The sequence below is a fragment of the Gekko japonicus genome, unplaced genomic scaffold, assembly GCF_001447785.1.
Source record: "Gekko japonicus isolate JY-2015 unplaced genomic scaffold, Gekko_japonicus_V1.1 scaffold1109, whole genome shotgun sequence".
Classification (NCBI taxonomy): domain Eukaryota; kingdom Metazoa; phylum Chordata; class Lepidosauria; order Squamata; family Gekkonidae; genus Gekko; species Gekko japonicus.
Window position 1 is genome coordinate 610,752 of NW_015169205.1, and position 5,123 is coordinate 615,874.

Consider the following 5,123-nt stretch of genomic DNA (forward strand, 5'->3'; position numbering starts at 1 on the left):
CTAAGCTAACAATGTATATTATAAAAGTACAAATATTTATTAGGGTGTACACATGTTAAAACATATACTGATAAAAATCTTTATCTAAGTATCAGACTTATAAAAACTTATCAAATATTAATACATATGATGGGTAAACACTTTCCTACTGAAGACCAAACGCGTTTCGGCCCCTAAGGGCCTTCCTCAGTGGTCACAATTATCAATATAGTATAGACACACATTCATAGACCTGTATACAAGATCTACTGCCAACCCTACTGTGTGGCAGGAATGTGTCGTCATTACCAAATGAGACAGTGTCTGAAACGTCAGGGCGGTGGGGGTGGGAGAATCTGTTTCCACCCACCTGTTCGCTAGCAATCCTGCCAACGGGACAGCAGCAGCAGCCACAAAGCCTACCAGTTGTTACATATAAGTCTCCCTGAGGACTACACCACTGAGCGAAGCTCGAAGAACTGCCACCAGCCTCAGGAGGCTTCCTCCAATATAAGCGGCTCTTTCTCCAGCGGAAGAGCCACAGAAGTTGCAGAAGGGCTCCTTGAGGCTGGAGGAACTTGCTCCAGCTTAATGCAGAACACTCTTCACAACCCATGCTGGAAGACAGAGAGCGGTGGACGGGTAGGGGAAAGCTACTACTGAGCATTCTAGAGGCATATTTTATCTCTATAAAACTGCACTTCATTTCAAATAATGTGAGGGAGGAAGAGAAAGTTCAATGAAAACCGATCCGCGCCCTTTCCCACGAAACGGGGAAAGCGATCGCGGGGGGGACGCCTCCCATGCGCATAAACTGTTGAGCAAAGAAGGAGGGGGAGCGGGCAGGAACGCAGAGAAAACTGTCTAGAAATACTCACCAGAGCGAAGTTTGGCAGTCGAGCGCATATTCAGAGACTTTTAAAAACTTGCCGAGAGTAAACAAACGGGAAAGATGGTGGGCAAGAAGGACAAGGACAAGCTTTCGAAAGTAAAAGGCTTCAGTAGTCCTAAACCGGAAGTGACCAGTGAGGTGACTAAGTCTATGGCTGAGTGTATGCGCCCTCTGCTGGAACAACTGAACAACTTCAAAGAGCAGACGTCGGTAGTAATGCAAAATATTACAGCACAGCAAACTCAAATAAATGATATGATACAGCTAATGAAGCAAGACAATGAAAAAGTTAAGGAAGTGGCTGAAATAACACAAAAAGTGAAGAAGAAAGTCCAAAAACTGGAAGTGAAACAAATCTCCATGGAAGACCAATTGCTGCAAGTTCAAATGGATAAGGCTAATATGGTCCTCCACTTCCAGGGTGTGCCGGAAAAATCGGGGGAGAATCTTAAGGAAGTTATGAGTGAACTGCTTGCTCCAGTGACAGAAATAAAGGCAGAGTTGTTGATGAGCGAAATGGATATGGTCTACAGAGCATATTCTGGCTACATAATGAAGAATAATCTGCCTGGGGAAATTGTTGTAAGATTCTCGAAGAGGCACATAAGGGATGCAGTCCTGAAAGCAGTATCTGGAGTACCCCTGAAGGTGGGGGAAAATAATATCAGAACGCTGAAGGATATTCCATTTGATATAAGACAACGGAGAAAGAAATATAAAGAACTTGTGACTTATCTTCAGACTAACTCAATTGGATATAAATGGCTATTTCCAGAAGGCGTCACCTTCAAGAGACTCCTTTCAAAAACTCCCCCCACACTGTCATCCACCAATCACAGCACATTTGTCTCTCTCAATCACCCTAGTCTGCTTAACACCACACTTCAACCAAACATTTAAAGGTACACACAACTCTCATAAAACAAGGAATTATTACAGGCATCATATATGAAATACATTTCCCCCAAAAAAATATGGAATGCAAATTTAACATATTTTGTAGTTATATGTGCACTTGTAATAACAATATTTGGGTTGTATATGGTTATTTTTCATAGAATCATAGAATGTCATCTAGTCCAACCCCCTGCACTCTGCAGGAGCATAGCCGAAAGATAGCCCTACAACTTAGCCGAAAGATGGTCGTCCAGCCTCCACTTGAAAACGTCCAGTGAAGGAGCATCCACCACCTCCCAAGGCAGTCTGTTCCACTGCTCAACCACTCTTACAGTCAGGAAGTTTCTCCTGAGATTTAGCCTGTATCGACTCCCTTGTAATTTCCACCCATTAGATCTAGTCTTGCAATCCAGAGCAAGAGAGAACAGATCTGCTCCATCTTCTACATGACAGCCCTACAAACACTCGAAGACTGCAATCGTGTCCCCTCTAAGCCTTCTCTTTCCCAGGCTAAACATACCCAACTCTTTTTGTATAGCTTTAATAAAAAATAAGAAACCTGACTGTTCTCTTGGATATATACTATTCCTCATCTATCATCAGCACCAAGAGATATGCCGGGAGCCACATGACGCTTGGCCTAGATAGTGTACCCACCAGTCAGTTACAACTGGTGCTACTTTACTGTTCACTTCCTGGCCTCACTGTGGCCCCACAACAGCACCATGACCACTGGAGAGGTTTTAACATCACCACCAGGGACTTGGCCATTGGTCAGTAAAACAGTGTCTGCTTTACATGAAGAAGGCCCCAGGTAGAATCCCCGGTACCTCCAGTCAAAAGGACCAGGTAGGAGGTGATGGGAAGGACCTCTGCCTGAGACCCTCCAGACCCAGTCAGAGTAGACAATGTGCCTCTTCGCGAGACTCTGGAGGGCTGCTGCCACTATCCTCATGCCCTCTTTTTGTCATTCTCAAATGAAATTTTTGCCTGTCTCAAGAAGATTTTTGTCCAGCTCATGGGTCCAAAAGAGCACAAAAGAGCACCCATGCTAGCTCCATCCGATCTGAAGAGAGGCCCGTGGTTTTGAATTTGCCTGCAAGAGACGCGGCATGGAGTTCTCACCCACCCCAATCCACCGCCAGTTTCTAAATGCTTTTTAGAACTGATCTGGGACTGGACATGTTAAACAAGAATTCTGCTTCCGCAGTACATGATCACTGTATAATGCACATTATCCCTGTTTTTGTTTGTTTTTTAAAAACCCATTTCAAAGAAATAGGTTTTGATTTTCAGTGTTTTCACCACACTCTCTAAACTTCAGGGGCTCCACATCTTCAACAGAGAAGAGTTTCCTTTTATTGGTGTCAACACTGAATCCCCCTCTGATAAACAGAGAGCTCGTGAGATCAGCTGAGACTTCGTGTTCTGTCGTGTTTAGGGTGCCAGCGTCAGACCCGGGAGATGCAGGTTCAAATCCCCCGTTAACTATGGAGCTCACTAGGTAACTGTGGGGCACTCATTCTCTCCCAGCCTGACGTACCTCACAGGGCTGTTGTAAAGTCACAATGGGAGAAGAGAGTCGCACATGTTGCCCTTGGACACAGGGATGCCAGCCTCCAGGAGGGACCTGGGGATCCCCTTGCCTTACAGCTCATCTCCACACTACAGAGATCAGTTCCCCTGGAGAAAATGGATGCTTTGGAAGGTGCACTGTATGGCAGTGTGCCCCACTGAGGTCTCAGTCTTTCCTAGGCTATATCCCCAAATCTCCCAACGTGGATCTGGCGGCCCTTTCCCCCCATTCCCTGCCCGTGGCCAGGGGGCACCTGGCAACCCTACGGCCTTGAAGGAAGGGCAGGCTAAAAATGTCACCTTTGGTCTCAGTTACATGGATTGCAAGGGGAATGAATGAGGGCTCTGTACCTCAAGCTGTTTTGCAATCCGCGCTTGTTCCATTTCAATCATGCCTCTCTGTTCAGGGGAAAAAACAAAAGGATTTTTAGGATTCTTAAAAATAAATCAATGATTTACTCACATGGCTTGCATTCTTTAAAAACAGACTATGCCCTTTGGTATGAGCATTCAGCATTCTTACTAGGGTTGCCAACCTCCAGGTACACAAACAAATAGCCAGAATACTCTAAAGGCACGCTGTACAGATCACACCTGCAACTTCCGTCTACTTATACAGTTCTACTTACAGCCATAAACGATACACACATAACGAATGGTTTTGCCCCCATGCATAAATGACCTCAGCACCTCTTGAACAGTGACCTGATAGTCCTTCAAAGAAGCACAAGTCTCTCTTTCCTTGAAAGTACAAGTCTCTCTTCAGAAGGATGCGGTCACTGGTCCACGGTGCAGAGAAGAGTTTCCAAAAGAAAACACGCGGTAGATAGCCCGGGCTCAAAACGAGCTGTAGCACGAACCAAAGGAGCGGCGACGGCATGCCTTGGTTGCTTTGCCGTTTCTTGGGGCTTCATCGGGCCACTTTCCTTAGTGATGGAGCTCCTCGTCGTAAGACAGAAGATCGCTGACTCAGGGATTTGGGTGGGACATCCTAGAGTGCACCATTTTAACTGAACGAAGGAACGACCAGTACCGCGAGCACTTTAAATGCATGACTGTTTAGATGTATGATTGTTTTTACATTGTTTTAAATATCTTATGTGGACTAGGCACATTGAACCGATCAACGTAAGCCGCCCTGAGTCTGTTCGTGGGGATGGCGGGATATAAATTCAACTCATAAACAAATAAACAAACCCAGCTCTGGCCAGATTCAAAATGACAAAAAGACATGAAGTCTACAAGTATGTTCCAAACAGCCAGGAATCAGAGCCTGGTTCCAGATCATGGGTATCCAGCAACGGCAAAGCAACCTGAGGGCGGGGCCTCAGCAGGGCATAATGCCATTCGGTCCACCCTCCAAGGCAGCACTTTTCTCCAGGGACCTGATCTCTGTCGTCTGGAGATCAGTTGTAATCCTGGGAGATCCCCAGGTCCCACCTGGAGGCTGGCAATCCTACCCCCTGTCCTGCAAATGGAAATGGTGTTTCCTTGGAGGAACTGTGCAGTTTGCTCCATGCAAATGCTTTCCACTGCTAAGGGAATCAGGTAAAAGCCTTCAATGGTCTAGTAATCGAGTGATCTATATTCATGAGCCAGCCAGATGGCTTAACTAAGAATAGATTCCTCACATGCTTGGCCTGATCTATTTATGCATTTATTTCCTGGCTGGTTATACCCATTCCCCCCTCCCCACCCAAGACTGCTTACAACAGAAACAATATACAACTGAAAATAATGTCACCAATAATGGCCTCGTAGGGACACTACCTTTAATTGC